Source organism: Watersipora subatra, chromosome 2 (genome assembly GCF_963576615.1).
Source record: "Watersipora subatra chromosome 2, tzWatSuba1.1, whole genome shotgun sequence".
NCBI classification, from domain to species: Eukaryota; Metazoa; Bryozoa; class Gymnolaemata; order Cheilostomatida; family Watersiporidae; genus Watersipora; species Watersipora subatra.
In genome coordinates this window covers 52,226,651-52,245,459 of record NC_088709.1, presented here as the reverse complement: position 1 = coordinate 52,245,459, position 18,809 = coordinate 52,226,651, and the positions used below count along the sequence as shown (strand labels likewise).

At 36.0% G+C, this 18,809-nt stretch overlaps 1 pseudogene; it reads right to left on the bottom strand.

Annotated features, from left to right (window-relative positions):
- Window positions 1-6,312: 6,312 nt before the first annotated feature.
- Window positions 6,313-17,528, bottom strand: LOC137388782 (uncharacterized; annotated as a pseudogene).
- Between the last annotated feature and the right edge of the window lie 1,281 nt (window positions 17,529-18,809).

Here is an 18,809-nt window from a genome sequence, read left to right as displayed (position 1 = left end):
AGCTTATCTCAGACTTTGATATAAAGTATATCTATCAATAATAAGCCTCACTTGCGCATAAAATGAATGAAGAAAAATTGATCAAACAGTTTGCAGTATAATATATATCTATACCTCGTAAAAATAAGTGATAAAAAGGTGTCCTCAAAAACCTATCAGTATAACTGCAGTACTGGACCAAATGGCCTTGTCTTTTTATGGTAAAAAGGGTTATATAAGTTCACTCATCTGGCCTCCTGGCCTACTTCTTGTCACCTGTCTGGGGCACTCTCATTTAATCACTTTCAGAAGCTCCTTATATACAGACCGTTTGAGAATAATAACTTTTAATTGGATTTTTGTCAGCATTTTGCAAACTTTGTGCATCGGAATGGGACAGAACTATTACGTGCCTGTGTGACACTTCAAGTATTAAACCAGGGTACTCAGTCTACATGTTCAAATACTTCATGTGTTTAGCTGTAGGTATTATTTGGGATTTGGATATGGTCTAGAAAAACTCTTGTCTCTTGGAAAGATCTTTCGCCAAAATGCGCCTGCTGCCAAGCAACAGCCGACAAAAATAAGTATGTGGTAGTTACTACTTACACGACGACAACAATGCTGGCTTCTTCTTCAGCTCCACCAGCTAGCTACAAAGAAAGTAATTATACCATTCTGAATCATACTCATAGCCGTGTATGAGTTACACCCAGTGTGGGAGTTATCTTTTCTTTGATAAAACTAACTGAATACTTTTCCATTGACTACACTAATTTTTTTCACAGCAGTTTTATCGTATTTTTAGCATTTCTTTGCTATTTTCTTCTAGCTCCAATAACAAAATTATCTTTGAGATTGACATTTTAAATTATTCTCAATGTATGAATCCCCAGTGTTTTTCACAAAGTATTTATTATTCTTAGACTATTTTATACATAGCAAGTTGGCACTCGCTCTCTACCAAAGAGTCACCTAATCAGCTGGCAATACGTGTAAACAATTCAAGTTTTCAATGGTGTCACAGTGATGCAGCAGAGTAACAATAGTACTTGCAGATGGGAGCTGTTTTTAATTTAATCCTAACATATCAATTTCAAAATTGTCAAAAAAATTCTAAAACAAATCTATGGCATTCTCTTGCATACAGCTAGTGACACTTTTTGATTACTCTAATCTAAAGAGTAAAAACCCATCTAATAGCATGCTTCTGGATAGTTTCTAGCATATTTATTAGGGTTTTTTATATGGCGACCATACCTGACAGGCGCATTCAAAAATTTGCTTCACAACTCTTGAATAAAGTATGAAGCACAGTTTGTCACAAAAACAGCAGTTGGCAGACTTTTGATTTGATCTCTTCCTTGTCAGCTCACCATATAAGGGAATATAACAACAAACTAAAAATAATCAGCAACCTATAGATGTAAATTTCAGTATCTGTTGTTGGTCTGTCATTCGTCCAGCCATAGTGATAGCTTTTGGAGTGAAAATCTGCTTTGGACCGGATTTGAAACTACTAGACCGAGTGGCTAAACTGCTATACGATAGCATAAGTGCGGTCATATATCTTACATCAGTTAAAATAGGCACTCTTGAAGCACTTGCAAAAATACTAATGGTTACTAGTGCCTAAGTGTATTAATAGAGTTTGTTACATGATAGCTAATGATTATTAAGCTGGCTTCAAACATAGCTGTTATTATAGCAACTATTTAGACTAGCTTAAGTTACCATCGTGAGTTACTCAAATTCATTGGGTAATTATTTTATCACCCGTGAAGCGTGGGACACATGGCTAGTCTAATATTAAAACTCTTGCAATGTGAATAAACACCTGTTACAAACCAAGAGAACAAAAATTTTTGGCTAAAGGTTGACTTGCAACAAAATTTACATTACAGTTATTTGGTATCAAAAGGTTTACCACATTTCACTCTGCTGTGCTTAAAAATTCAAAAACGAACAGTTAAACGCAGCCATCTCGAAAACGAAGGTTGTTGCCGTAGGTTGGAATCTCTTACCAAAACGGGTCCAGTCGAACTTAGTTGAACACGATGCGCTTCCTTTTACACTTTGACGCAATCTCATTAGTCTAAATATTTTCACAAATATACTTCACACATTCAATAAAACCATGTCTATTGTCCTTACGCGTCTATTTCATTGTCATTGTAATGCTGCCATTTTGCTCACTGATATCTCAAAGCCTACCATAAAAATTAGTTTAATTTTTCAACTTTAGTTCAAAGGAATGCATATCATCCTTTGATAAACATGACGAGCCTGTTGGTCATCGGTGATAGTCGGAAAATGCTGCAGAAATCGTTCTGTGTGGCATGTGATCAGATTACGATTAGATGATTATACCAAGCTGAAACGAAACTGTAAAGTAGCGAGCATCTATATTTGATAAGAGATTTTCGGTAAAACCCAGTGTTTGGGATAAACTAATGCGACCAAAAGTTTTCTATTGAGCTTTTTATCGGCCTTTCAATTCAGGTGATAACAGCACCTGCATCACAAAATTACCACGCTGAAATGAGTACATCATTGAAATAAAGGTATTCCAAACTACAGCGCTTTGGTGATGGCTGTGATTAACTGTTTGCTTTGTAGCTTTTAAGAGCTTATAATTACATTTCCACCTTTTTTGCACCTACCAAACAGCAGAGTAAGACATAGTGAACCTTTTGATACAAAATAACTGTTATATGAATTTTGTCGCGAGTCAATCTTTAAGACTAAAACACATCGGCTCTAATTAAGTAAAGGACAAAACTTAATACTTGATAGAATCTCTGACTGTTGATTTGCTAAAAATCTAAACTAAATAGCATATAGACAACAAGTTTAAGCAAAAATTTACATAATGAAATGCTATCGGTATTTCCATAGTAAAAGGCTTTTGGTATTTCCACATCAAAGCTCTTTGTATTTCTAATAATGAAACGCTATCGATATTTCCATAGTAGAAGGTTCTTGGTATTTCTATAGTAGAAAGTTATTGGTGTTTCTATAGTAAAAAGTCCTTGGTATTTCCAATGCAAAAGGTTGCCCGCAAGTTTCGTTTCTCCTCAAAAATATGAGAAGGTAAGTTGGTATGAGACAAAATAGAGAACATCAAGAGCCTAACTAACGTGTTCCAAAAGGAGTTAGTGATAGTAGCATAGACATAGAAAATATGTAGAAGTAAGCATTTACTCACATCCCTACAGACACTCGTGTCCAGAGCTTCCCTACAATTCGATATACAATTTTATTGATACAGCTATACAGTAATTGGGTTATACTGGCTGTAGCAGTAAAACATGAAAATACGTATATTAGCTGTTAATTTTTAGAAAAAGAAAATCAAATGGTCATCCAAAGTTAGAGAAAGTAGCTACCTGTGAAAAGCTTCCGCAATACAAAGAAAAAACATTTAAAGCACATGAATTATATAATTTTTTTATTATATATTTCAATATATCAGTCTTGGCTTTTGAATGAGCCTATACTCAATACACAAAAAATAATAGAACTATGAAAAACGAGGTGTCAAAAGTACGTCCTGCAAAAAAAACACTCGGTTCAGGTACTCAAAATGTGACGACCTAATTCTCATTTAGCCTTAGGTCGTCGATCCCTTTCGCTGCCATTGAGGCTGCGTTTTTTTTGTGACAATCGGTGCTGTTAAACACGAAGAGCGCTAATAATAAACTAAGATTCTAGATAATCAACAATGCCCGTGATCTTGCTGACGCCCGACCAATAAAAACACATGTTCTGGGTTAATTAATGATTCAATAATTATGATTCAATAAATGTACTTTTGTTGATAAAGGTAATGAAATCAAATCGAATAAATTATGACCTGCGGTTGCGTGGCCCCAGGACTAAACGTCAATCGCACTTTCGCGAGATCACGCAATGCTTGAAATTAATTAGTCTCAGTCGTCACCCGCAACATCACATTAAAAATAAAGAGCAAGTGTATAATATCATCGGAAAAATATAGTATGGTTCTTGAGGTCTGAGGTACTTATCATAGAAATAATGTGTACATGGAGAACTAATGACACTGAGTCCTTTGTCATCTTCATTCGTTCTTTGGAGTTGTCCTACCTTTGCCTGCCACTAGCGTCATTATCGTCATTATCATAGTTGATAAATAAGCAGTAAGAGCACACAACAACGAATATGAGAATTGTGACGTCACAATTTTTGAGACTACGCCTGTAAACTTTTTTGCGGTGGAGCTCTGGGAAAATCTTATAAACACCAACCAATGTCTGTCTCACCATGGCAAACAATAGCTCATTTGAAAGCCAAGACTCTGATGTATTCAAATACACAATAAAAAAATTATGTAATTTATGTGCTTTAAGGATCTCTGAGCTTAGCTACATAATCCTGTCAGGTTAGTAAGTTTGTAATCAACGATCTACCATTGTTACATTAGGTTGCTGTGATTTAAAAGCACCAGCAATTTTTAGATAATAACAGGAAATTATCCTAAATTGCACCAGCGTTCACATTGCTCAAGCGAGCATCATCTTTGACAAGTCACTATGTTGGTAATACTGTTAATTGCATCAGCATCACAATGCACTGGGAAGTATCATCCTCAATATGTAACTAAGTCAGCAATTTTCTGAATCACTCCAATTTGGCTTGTTCTTTCCAAGAGTTTACCACCTTGCACCAGCAGAACAGTTGTGTCTCCTTGGTATTTTTCACTTGTCAGGGGAAGTGGTAATTTCCCTTTAAAGCCAGCAGCAGGTTTGGAGCTGCAATATCTGTGAACAGAGGGTCAATGATCGGACAACCTCCTTTAGCTCACTAACCAAAATCCCCTCGATTTTCTATGCGAATATTTGTATTTAGCACAAAAACTTGACTGAAAATAGCTAATTTGGTTCGGTGAGTAAAAGATTTTTGAAACTTGGTTGCCCAGTGTAATCTATATGGTAACAGGTGTTGCAGACCAGACATGCTCTGAAAGACATTGATGGAAAGTTGATTGGTCATCATTCTCAAAGAAAACTAGAGATCAAGATCATGTTAAACTAACAACTAGTCTGGGTGCTGTTGAGTAAGCTACTTGTACCAAGTATAAACAGACAGGCATGTTTTGATTTACTCTGGTTAAAACAATTAAGGTTTTTAGCACAAACTTCCCTGTTTGAGAATAATTGACTAACTGGGACGATGGAAAATGACTCATCAACAACTTTTTCTGCTGTAGCGAATGGTTCATTAGAACCCGACGGCGATGCCTTGACCTAAGCCTATTTTATGATACTGTTAATCCTATCTTCCCTGAAGAGCAACAAAAGTTCTATTCAAAGAAAGGCTGAAAATATTTGGGATATAATATGAAACCTCTATTTGAGTCCTATGGCGCTGTATTATTCCAACCCTTTCACTCAAGTGGCATTATAATAGTCATGACGTTCAAATAAAATGCGCTGCTTCATTTCCTCACTAGCTGGTGAAAATTTTGGAAAGATAAAATTAATTCTTTTATGAACAAAGCATTGCTAATGTCACCTATATTTTTTAATCTTTTTCGGACAGAGCAGCATTTACATGTGAGTCTTAGAATGTTTGCTATACCATTTTTCATATAAGTTCAAGTATGAGACCAAGTTAAACAAGTCTATAAAGGAACTACTTTAAGTAAACATGTTAAACGGATACAGTTATTAGTTATTTGATGGTGTTGTTTGCAAAGTTTTAAGGATAAAACCAAAGAGCTTTGAAGTTAGTAAACACACTTTGAAACGCCGTAACATGGCTGGTATTAAGCCATTTGCTGTTCCTGAAGGGTGTTCTCATCATTCATCAAAACATATTAAAGTATTTAGATCAGGTTGTAAACCACCTATAAATAATTCCACAAACAATGGATCAAATTTAAACCTCAGTGACTTCACAAAAGAGTGAAATTCTGATGATTCTGATGATGAATATTCTTAGGCACATCATGCATGAGGAAGTAAGGATGGAGTAAGGATCATTACTCGTGTTACTAAAAACCGGTTATGAATTCATGTAACATTTTCACTAGCAGGTAATTTGACTCTATGGCATTGAACCAATTCATATCTAGTAGAGAGCTGATGGTGTGACCATTAACAAGGAAGACTGCAGGTCAAAGTCATGTTAAACTAACCACTATTTGTGGCAGCAATGAACCAGCCTGAATTATTGAGTCCACACACATGTACATGTATTTGATACAACATAATAAGAAAACCTAGCAAAGTGTTCCTTGCAAGTTTTGATTGGCTGTTTGAAAGAACTTTTGATAGCGTTTACTGTGAGCAACTAACAGCAAGTGGCAACTAACAGAAAGTGGCAACTAATGACAAGTGGCAACAGTAACTTGCCAACTGTTATCCTCATTTACACAGTAAAGAATAGAACAATGTGCAATAGTACCACGAGAAATTATCTAAAAAGTTAAAAACTGAAAAGCCTAAACTCATAACAACGAGACAATACAAAGAAAACTGGCAAGAAAGAACTATAGCAATCGAGCCTAGATGGCATTGCTATGGAAGGAGTTAGTGGCGGAAGTTGAACTTGACCTTGAGAAGATATTTCATCTTAATCTGATTGGTGTTATAGACTATGTACACATTGTTGTAGAGCGTATAACCTGATGAGTTGACTGTATGTTATCTTAGGATTTTCACATGGTACAGTCACGCCATCCCTGTGTGATTCAGATATCATACGCTATAATATACCGCTATGTAGAGCTATCTAAACTCATGACAAATAGATTTATAGTCAACAAGAACATAATCACTACTTGATGATCACAGTGATAAACTGCTTCAATATTAACAGCCTTCATATGATAATGGAAAACGTTAAAGCATTTGGTAATTTTTCCATCAGAGTCTTCTGGTGTTGAGTCTATCTCAACACCAGAAGACTCTGATATAGTTAACAGAAGATTCAAACTTTAGTTAACACAGTTTGCATTTTTGTAATAATATAAAAGTTGTTTTTGGTGTAAATGTTTCCTTTATATACCAAGTGAAAATTCAATAGGAAATTAAGGATGGCACCGGATGAGAAAAACTTACAGGTCAGTATTGCCCTTTGGGTTTGGAGTCATCTTCCCACAAGCTTTTACAGAGTGGTTTCCTTTAGGCAGCTTGTCAGCACAGTAGTCTAAAGAAACTATCTCATTTTGCTGACCTGCACAGAAACAATAAACCCTCTAATTATGCTGACCTGGTGGTCACGATGCAAGAGCTCAGGCACCTTTGAAAGATTAGCCAAAATCTCATGAATGGCTACTAAACTGAATGTTAACATCTAAACAGTCTAGCTGGTATAAATTATCTAGTGTACATCTAAACAGTTTAGCTGGTATAACTTACCTAGTGAATATCTACACAGCCTAGCTTGTATAACTTACCTAGTGTACATCGACACAGTCTAGCTGGTATAACTTACCTAGTGTAAATCTAAAGAGTCTAGCTGGTACAACTTACCTCATGTACATCTAAAGAGTCTAGCTGGTATAACTTACCTAGTGTACATCTAAACAGTCTAGCTGATATAAATTACCTAGTGTACATCTAAACAGTCTAGCTGGTATAACTTACCTAGTGTACATCTAAACAGTCTAGCTGGTATAACTTACATAGTATACATCTGTACAGTCTAGCTGGTATAACTTACCTAGTGTACATCTAAACAGTCTAGCTGATATAAATTACCTAGTGTACATCTAAACAGTCTAGCTGGTATAACTTACCTAGTGTACATCTAAACAGTCTAGCTGGTATAACTTACATAGTATACATCTATACAGTCTAGCTGGTATAACTTACCTAGTGTACATCTAAACAGTCTAGCTGGTATAACTTACCTAGTGTACATCGACACAGTCTAGCTGGTATAACTTACCTCGTGTACATCTAAAGAGTCTAGCTGGTATAACTTACCTAGCGTACATCTAAACAGTCTAGCTGGTACAAATTATCTAGTATACATCTAAACAATCTAGCTGGTATAACTTACCTAGTGTACATCTAAACAGTCTAGCTGGTACAACTTATCTAGTATACATCTAAACAATCTAGCTGGTATAACTTACCTAGTGTACATCTAAACAGTCTAGCTGGTATAACTTACCTCGTGTACATCTAAAGAGTCTAGCTGGTATAACTTACCTAGTGTACATCTAAACAGTCTAGCTGGTAGAACTTATCTAGCGTACATCTAAACAGTCTTGCTGGTATAACTTACCTATTGTACATCTGAACAGTCTAGCTGGTATACCTTACCTAGTGTACATCTAAACAGTCTAGCTGATATAAATTACCTAGTGTACATCTAAACAGTCTAGCTGGTATAACTTACCTAGTGTACATCTACACAGTCTAGCTGGTATAACTTACCTCGTGTACATCTAAAGAGTCTAGCTGGTATAACTTACCTAGTGTACATCTAAACAGTCTAGCTGGTACAACTTATCTAGTATACATCTAAACAATCTAGCTGGTATAACTTACCTAGTGAATATCTACACAGCCTAGCTTGTATAACTTACCTAGTGTACATCGACACAGTCTAGCTGGTATAACTTATCTAGTGTAAATCTAAAGAGTCTAGCTGGTACAACTTACCTCGTGTACATCTAAAGAGTCTAGCTGGTATAACTTACCTAGTGTACATCTAAACAGTCTAGCTGGTACAACTTATCTAGTATGCATCTAAACAATCTAGCTGGTATAACTTACCTAGTGTACATCTAAACAGTCTAGCTGGTATAACTTACCTAGTATACATCTAAACAGTCTAGCTGGTATAACTTACCTAGCGTACATCTAAACAGTCTTGCTGGTATAACTTACCTATTGTACATCTGAACAGTCTAGCTGGTATACCTTACCTAGTGTACATCTAAACAGTCTAGCTGATATAAATTACCTAGTGTACATCTAAACAGTCTAGCTGGTATAACTTACCTAGTGTACATCTAAACAGTCTAGCTGGTATAACTTACATAGTATACATCTATACAGTCTAGCTGGTATAACTTACCTAGTGTACATCTAAACAGTCTAGCTGGTATAACTTACCTAGTGTACATCTACACAGTCTAGCTGGTATAACTTACTTAACCAGTTTACATCTAAACAGTCGAGCTAGTATAACTTACCCAGTATAAATCTAAACAAACTACCTGGTATAACTTACCTATTGTACATCTGAACAGTCTAGTTGGTATAACTTATCTAGTGTACATCTAAACAGTCTAGCTGGTATAACTTACATAGTATACATCTATACAGTCTAGCTAGGATAAATTACCTAGTGTACATCTAAACAGTCTAGCTGGTATAACTTACCTAGTGTACATCTATACAGTCTAGCTGGTATAAATTACCTAGTGTACATCTAAACAGTCTAGCTGGTATAACTTACCTAGTGTACATCTAAACAGCCTAGCTGGTATAACTTAACCAGTTTACATCTAAACAGTCGAGCTAGTATAACTTACCCAGTGTAAATCTAAACAATCTAGCTGGTATAACTTACCTAGTATACATCTATACAGTCTAGCTGGTCTAACTTACCTAGTGTACATCTAAACAGTCTAGCTGGTATAACTTACCTATTGTACATCTAAACAGTCTAGCTGGCATAACTTACCTAGTGTACATCTAAACAGTGTAGCTGGTATATCTTACATAGTGTACATCTAAACAGTCTAGCCGGTATAACTTACCTAGTTTACATCTAAACAGTCTAGCTGGTATAACTTACCTAGTGTACATCTATACAGTCTAGCTGGTATAATTTACCTAGTGTACATCTATACAGTCTAGCTGGTATAAATTACCTAGTGTACATCTAAACAGTCTAGCTGGTATAACTTACCTAGTGTACATCTAAACAGCCTAGCTGGTATAACTTAACCAGTTTACATCTAAACAGTCGAGCTAGTATAACTTACCCAGTGTAAATCTAAACAATCTAGCTGGTATAACTTACCTAGTATACATCTATACAGTCTAGCTGGTATAACTTACCTAGTGTACATCTAAACAGTCTAGCTGGTATAACTTACCTATTGTACATCTAAACAGTCTAGCTGGCATAACTTACCTAGTGTACATCTAAACAGTGTAGCTGGTATATCTTACATAGTGTACATCTAAACAGTCTAGCCGGTATAACTTACCTAGTTTACATCTAAACACTCTAGCTGGTATAACTTACCTAGTGTACATCTAAACAGTCTAGCTGGTATAACTCACCTAGTGTACATCTATACAGTCTAGCTGGTATAAATTACCTAGTGTACATCTAAACAGTCTAGCTGGTATAACTTACTTAGTGTACATCTAAACAGCCTAGCTGGTATAACTTAACCAGTTTACATCTAAACAGTCGAGCTAGTATAACTTACCCAGTGGAAATCTAAACAATCTAGCTGGTATAACTTACCTAGTATACATCTATACAGTCTAGCTGGTATAACTTACCTAGTGTACATCGACACAGTCTAGCTGGTATAACTTACCTCGTGTACATCTAAAGAGTCTAGCTGGTATAACTTACCTAGCGTACATCTAAACAGTCTAGCTGGTACAACTTATCTAGTATACATCTAAACAATCTAGCTGGTATAACTTACCTAGTGTACATCTAAACAGTCTAGCTGGTACAACTTATCTAGTATACATCTAAACAATCTAGCTGGTATAACTTACCTAGTGTACATCTAAACAGTCTAGCTGGTATAACTTACCTCGTGTACATCTAAAGAGTCTAGCTGGTATAACTTACCTAGTGTACATCTAAACAGTCTAGCTGGTAGAACTTATCTAGCGTACATCTAAACAGTCTTGCTGGTATAACTTACCTATTGTACATCTGAACAGTCTAGCTGGTATACCTTACCTAGTGTACATCTAAACAGTCTAGCTGATATAAATTACCTCGTGTACATCTAAACAGTCTAGCTGGTATAACTTACCTAGTGTACATCTACACAGTCTAGCTGGTATAACTTACCTCGTGTACATCTAAAGAGTCTAGCTGGTATAACTTACCTAGTGTACATCTAAACAGTCTAGCTGGTACAACTTATCTAGTATACATCTAAACAATCTAGCTGGTATAACTTACCTAGTGAATATCTACACAGCCTAGCTTGTATAACTTACCTAGTGTACATCGACACAGTCTAGCTGGTATAACTTATCTAGTGTAAATCTAAAGAGTCTAGCTGGTACAACTTACCTCGTGTACATCTAAAGAGTCTAGCTGGTATAACTTACCTAGTGTACATCTAAACAGTCTAGCTGGTACAACTTATCTAGTATGCATCTAAACAATCTAGCTGGTATAACTTACCTAGTGTACATCTAAACAGTCTAGCTGGTATAACTTACCTAGTATACATCTAAACAGTCTAGCTGGTATAACTTACCTAGCGTACATCTAAACAGTCTTGCTGGTATAACTTACCTATTGTACATCTGAACAGTCTAGCTGGTATACCTTACCTAGTGTACATCTAAACAGTCTAGCTGATATAAATTACCTAGTGTACATCTAAACAGTCTAGCTGGTATAACTTACCTAGTGTACATCTAAACAGTCTAGCTGGTATAACTTACATAGTATACATCTATACAGTCTAGCTGGTATAACTTACCTAGTGTACATCTAAACAGTCTAGCTGGTATAACTTACCTAGTGTACATCTACACAGTCTAGCTGGTATAACTTACTTAACCAGTTTACATCTAAACAGTCGAGCTAGTATAACTTACCCAGTATAAATCTAAACAAACTACCTGGTATAACTTACCTATTGTACATCTGAACAGTCTAGTTGGTATAACTTATCTAGTGTACATCTAAACAGTCTAGCTGGTATAACTTACATAGTATACATCTATACAGTCTAGCTAGGATAAATTACCTAGTGTACATCTAAACAGTCTAGCTGGTATAACTTACCTAGTGTACATCTATACAGTCTAGCTGGTATAAATTACCTAGTGTACATCTAAACAGTCTAGCTGGTATAACTTACCTAGTGTACATCTAAACAGCCTAGCTGGTATAACTTAACCAGTTTACATCTAAACAGTCGAGCTAGTATAACTTACCCAGTGTAAATCTAAACAATCTAGCTGGTATAACTTACCTAGTATACATCTATACAGTCTAGCTGGTCTAACTTACCTAGTGTACATCTAAACAGTCTAGCTGGTATAACTTACCTATTGTACATCTAAACAGTCTAGCTGGCATAACTTACCTAGTGTACATCTAAACAGTGTAGCTGGTATATCTTACATAGTGTACATCTAAACAGTCTAGCCGGTATAACTTACCTAGTTTACATCTAAACAGTCTAGCTGGTATAACTTACCTAGTGTACATCTATACAGTCTAGCTGGTATAATTTACCTAGTGTACATCTATACAGTCTAGCTGGTATAAATTACCTAGTGTACATCTAAACAGTCTAGCTGGTATAACTTACCTAGTGTACATCTAAACAGCCTAGCTGGTATAACTTAACCAGTTTACATCTAAACAGTCGAGCTAGTATAACTTACCCAGTGTAAATCTAAACAATCTAGCTGGTATAACTTACCTAGTATACATCTATACAGTCTAGCTGGTATAACTTACCTAGTGTACATCTAAACAGTCTAGCTGGTATAACTTACCTATTGTACATCTAAACAGTCTAGCTGGCATAACTTACCTAGTGTACATCTAAACAGTGTAGCTGGTATATCTTACATAGTGTACATCTAAACAGTCTAGCCGGTATAACTTACCTAGTTTACATCTAAACACTCTAGCTGGTATAACTTACCTAGTGTACATCTAAACAGTCTAGCTGGTATAACTCACCTAGTGTACATCTATACAGTCTAGCTGGTATAAATTACCTAGTGTACATCTAAACAGTCTAGCTGGTATAACTTACTTAGTGTACATCTAAACAGCCTAGCTGGTATAACTTAACCAGTTTACATCTAAACAGTCGAGCTAGTATAACTTACCCAGTGGAAATCTAAACAATCTAGCTGGTATAACTTACCTAGTATACATCTATACAGTCTAGCTGGTATAACTTACCTAGTGTACATCTAAACAGTCTAGCTGGTATAACTTACCTAGTGTACATCTACACAGTCTAGCTGGTATAACTTAACCAGTTTACATCTAAACAGTCGAGCTAGTATAACTTACCCAGTGTAAATCTAAACAAACTACCTGGTATAACTTACCTATTGTACATCTGAACAGTCTAGTTGGTATAACTCATCTAGTGTACATCTAAACAGTCTAGCTGGTATAACTTACATAGTATACATCTATACAGTCTAGCTAGGATAAATTAGCTAGTGTACATCTAAACAGTCTAGCTGGTATAACTTACCTAGTGTACATCTATACAGTCTAGCTGGTATAAATTACCTAGTGTACATCTAAACAGTCTAGCTGGTATAACTTACCTAGTGTACATCTAAACTGCCTAGCTGGTATAACTTAACCAGTTTACATCTAAACAGTCGAGCTAGTATAACTTACCCAGTGTAAATCTAAACAATCTAGCTGGTATAACTTACCAAGTATACATCTATACAGTCTAGCTGGTATAACTTACCTAGTGTACATCTAAACAGTCTAGCTGGTATAACTTACCTATTGTACATCTAAACAGTCTAGCTGTCATAACTTACCTAGTGTACATCTAAACAGTGTAGCTGGTATATCTTACATAGTGTACATCTAAACAGTCTAGCCGGTATAACTTACCTAGTTTACATCTAAACAGTCTTGCTGGTATAACTTACCTAGCGTACATCTAAACAGTTTAGCTGGTATGACTTACTTAGTGTACATCTAAACAGTCTAGCTGGTATAACCTACCTAGTGTACATCTAAACAGCCTAGGTGGTATAACCTGCTTAGTATACATCTAAACAGTTTAGCTGGTATAACTTACCTAGTGTACATCTATATAGTCTAGCTGGTATAACTTACCTAGTGTACATCTAAACAGCCTAGGTGGTATAACCTGCTTAGTATACATCTAAACAGTTTAGCTGGTATAACTTACCTAGTGTACATCTATATAGTCTAGCTGGTATAACTTACCTAGTGTACATCTAAACAGCCTAGCTAGCATAACTTCACTTGTGTACATCTAAACAGTCTAGCTTGCATAACTTACCTAGTAACATACATATAACTTACCTAGCATGACCTCATTACGCAGGAGCACTCAAACATTTGTTCTTTTTGTTGTAAAGCAATAAATGGCACTTTTACTGGAGCAATCAGCAAAATAGACAACCTTGCAAAACTATGAAGCAAAAATAAACACAAAAAAGTAAACTGGCTATCAGAAGCAGGTAAATAGCAGGCAAGATGAGGTTACATAAGAAAATTTAGGAGGTAAAATTGGACATTAACATTTATAGCGAACGAGACATTGCTAGGTAAGATATTATTGGCTATTCAAAGCTCAAATTGTCTCTTCTACTTTTTGGAGTCTACAACTGCTTTAGATAGCTGAACACTGAGCTACTGGTAGGGCTACCCCTTATAATATACCGGAGCCTTTAGTTGATGAAGCAGTCACACCTGTATAAGATTTCGAATTCATTTATACCCGGTTGCTAGTGTAACACAAATCTTTGTCATGGCCTTGACAAAACTGTAATTTACTCACCATGTAACCTGTAACAGGAGCCGCCCGAGGGTGCAATTCTCAGTCCCTTAGCCAGAATTCCAACCCAGTTGGTAAGCCTGGAGCCATGCCAGAGTAGCATTCTACGCAATATGCGCCAGTACATGTTAGACAGAGAATGATGAGTTCACATAGCCATATGAATGAGTCATCATGCACGTAATACATAGCCATATGATTGAATCATCTTGCACGTAATATATAGCCATATGAATGAGTCATCATGCACGCAATACATAGGCATAGAGTTGAGTAATCATAAGAAATCACAGAAACTGAAAATGACAGACCTACATACAATAGCCAACATAAAGTAAATAAATAAAAAACACAAAGTTTCTGTAAAGAAATCAGGCTACTATATTGGAGATACGACTAACAATATTGGAGATGACTAACAATATTTGAGATACGACTAAACATGTTGGAGATACGACTATCAATATTGGAGATACGAATAACGATATTGGAGATACGATTAACGATATTGGAGACCTGACTAACGATATTGTAGATACGACTAACAATATTGGAGATACGACTAACGATATTGGAGATACGACTAACGATATTGGAGATCGACTAACAATATTGGAGATACAACCAAAAATATTAGAAATACAACTGACTTATTGCCAACATCTGGTCCCGATGGCTGATCTTTGTCGCAATGGAATATGTCCAACAAATCTATGGAATACTGGTAGAGGGAGGAAGTGTGGATGTTTAGCAAATAGCTTTTGATTAACTAACAAAATCATACAAACATGTGATTAATGAAGAGTTGTGATGGGTGATAACTTTGTTAAAACCGTTAAAGTTACCACAAAAAATGAACCAAAGCGTCCTAATAAGCAAGGTGAAAGGCAGAATGTAACTTTCACTCAGTAGACCTAATACAGTTTGCAAAACTAGACAGTTGAATAGAGCAGTACAGTCAGCTCATTGGCTAGTAGAAATTTAATGTGACCAGCTCATTGGCTATTAGAAAAGGAATGCAACCAGCTCATTGGCTAGTAGAAAAGCACTGTGTCCAGCTCATTGGCTAGTAGAAAAGGAATGTGGCCAGCTCTTTGGCTAATAGGAAAGGAATGTGACCAGCTCATTGGCTAGTAGAAAAGGAATGCGACCAGCTCATAGGCTAGTGGAAATTGAACACAACTGGCTCATTGGCTAGTGGAAATGAAATGTATATACATGTAGCGGATTGGCTGTAAGACTAGTAAAAACTGCACTACATTGAGACTTTTGGTTGTGTCAATGATGTTTGCCTAAGGAGCACCCTTAATACATTTGTGTTTTCTATCAGCTAAAACTTGACAACCGGCCAGCAAATATTGGCTAGTGATGCTAAACAATTGACAAGTGTTGTCCAGTCTCATCTAATATGATGTTTATACACTAATATATGACATAACCAGTAAGTTGAACAGCACTGAGAATCTAATAAACGCTGAAATATAAGTAAAAGGCTGAAAATAATTTACTACTGAAGGTGAGAAACATTCATACCGGCCCAATGTATGTATATGTCAATATAAGGAGTATAAAATAGCTGTTGAAGTAAAAGTAGCATTACCTTGTATATATCGCAAGATTTATCCATTGGTTCAAGGTCAAACTCAAGTGACAAGTACTTTCTATTTACTGGATGAATGTTCGAGTCTCCCATTTTTAGTACGTTCACGGCAATCTCAATATCTCCAAACGCCTAGACAGACAAACGCTTCGCATACTTGTTAACTTTTCTATCACTTAACTAAGTCAACTTGGTAGATGAGCCAAACAACTAAGAGCAGGCAAAACTTGTCCATTTTTCATTTATTTGTAAAATCCTTAAACAAAGTATCTATCCAAGAAAACCTTCCAAATGTTACATCCATCTATTTGCGATTCATTGTTTACCTTCTGTGAGCGCAGACAAGAAGGTAGCACACACTTAGTTACTAGTGATGGGACATTAAATGACTGAGTCACTAGTGATGGTACATTACATGACTCAGTTACTGGTGATGGTACATTGCATGACTCAGTTACTAGTGATGGTACATTACATGACTCAGTTACTTGTGATGGTACATTACATGGCTCAGTTACTAGTGATGGTACCTTGCATGACTCAGTTACTAGTGATGGTACATTAAATGACCCAGTTACTAGTGATGGTACATTACATGACTCAGTTACTAGTGAAGGTACCTTGCATGACTCAGTTACTAGTGATGGTACATTAAATGACTGAGTTACTAGTGATGGTACATTACATGACTCAGTTACTAGTGATGGTACATTAAATGACTGAGTTACTAGTGATGGTACATTACATGACTCAGTTACTAGTGATGGTACATTACATGACCCAGTTACTAGTGATGGTACATGACCTGACTGAGTTACTAGTGATGGTACATTACATGACTCAGTTACTAGTGATGGTACATTGCATGACTCAGTTATTAGTGATGGTACAATACATGACTCAGTTACTAGTGATGGTATATTACATGACTCAGTTTCTATTGATGGTACATTACATGACTGAGTTACTAGTGATGGTACATGACATGACTCAGTTACTAGTGATGGTACATGACTCAGTTACTATTGATGGTACATTACATGACTGAGTTACTAATGATGGTACATTACATGACTCAGTTACTAGGGATGGTGCATGACTCAGTTACTCGTGATGTTATGTACATGGCATGGCTTGTTAAGTTCATTGACATACCTCTAGCAAATCCATCTTTGCTTGGAGAATTTCAAGAGACACAATTCTCTCCGGATGTTTCATCCTTTAAAAACAACATCATGGTTACATTACACACATCAGGCAATAGAAATACTTTTAACAATAGAACATAAGTTAGTTTCTTCGTTTTCTTTCATAGAGTTGAGAGTATGGCTGGCTTAGGTAAAGTACTCTTTCATTAGACAAAAGCTGTTCTTCTCTGACTCCAAGCTTTTCAAAAATATATTTCAAAATACTAAAAAGGTTTGAAACTGTTTGATTCAAAGGAGTGTTCATATTAGCGCAACAATTCAGTTACACGCAAAGGTATATGTCTCTTGGTCAAATACGATGTACTGAATTTTGGTTTAGCCAGCAATTGGTTAGAGCTTTGCTAGTTGCTTATACCGTAGTATATTTACGATAAATCTTGTATACATTTAATTGAGCATTCCTAATACATATGTGTGCAATATGTTAAGTTTTCCCTTCTCGGCTGTAAATTTTTAGCATAAGACCTTGCCTTTGATCTTGTGTGTTAATTTTTCAATGGTTTAGAAGACATTTAGCGTAACTACTTTTACTAGTTTTTTGCTGGTCTCAACACACATAGAACATCCATTGTCATATAGTCCTGAAATGACTGTCAGTTTCATGTCCCCTCAAAGAAAAATTTCTCCAAAACAACTGAAAAAACAAGTTTACCCCTTGCGCCATTTTAATAGTGAAAGCTGCAACTAAGACGTTAACCATTTCCTGCCCTATTAAATACCAGTATACTCGAGTATAAGGGTTTAGAATAACCTTCTACTGCTATTACCTATTCCACTAGCTTGTGCAGCTGTATACCAACAATCGCTAGTTTTTCCTGCAATGGAAAGCCACACAATTGATTTTTTGTGATTATAGCCCAGTTGCATAGATCCAGAACTTCATATATAATGTTTGGTCTGAAACCTGTGCCTACACAACGGCTGCGCAACAAATATGAGGTTTATATCTATCCATAAATATATATGTATATATATTTCTCAAAGTTTCTATAGAAATTTTCATATCTCGGAATAAAGAATTTGTGAGTGTTTGCGCAAGTGATTGCTCAACTCACGGAGAAGGGAAAACCTTTACAAATGTTTTATTTTTCTCTTAATTTATTTAAAGGTTGACTTGCAACAAAATTCACATTACAGTTATTTGGTATCAAAAGATTCACTATGTCTTACTCTGTTGTGTTGTAGGTGCAAAATATGTGGAAATGTGATTAAAAGCTCTTAAAAGCTAAAAAACGAACAGTTAATCGCAGCCACACGAGACCGCTGTAGCTTGGATTCGCTTTTCAAAACG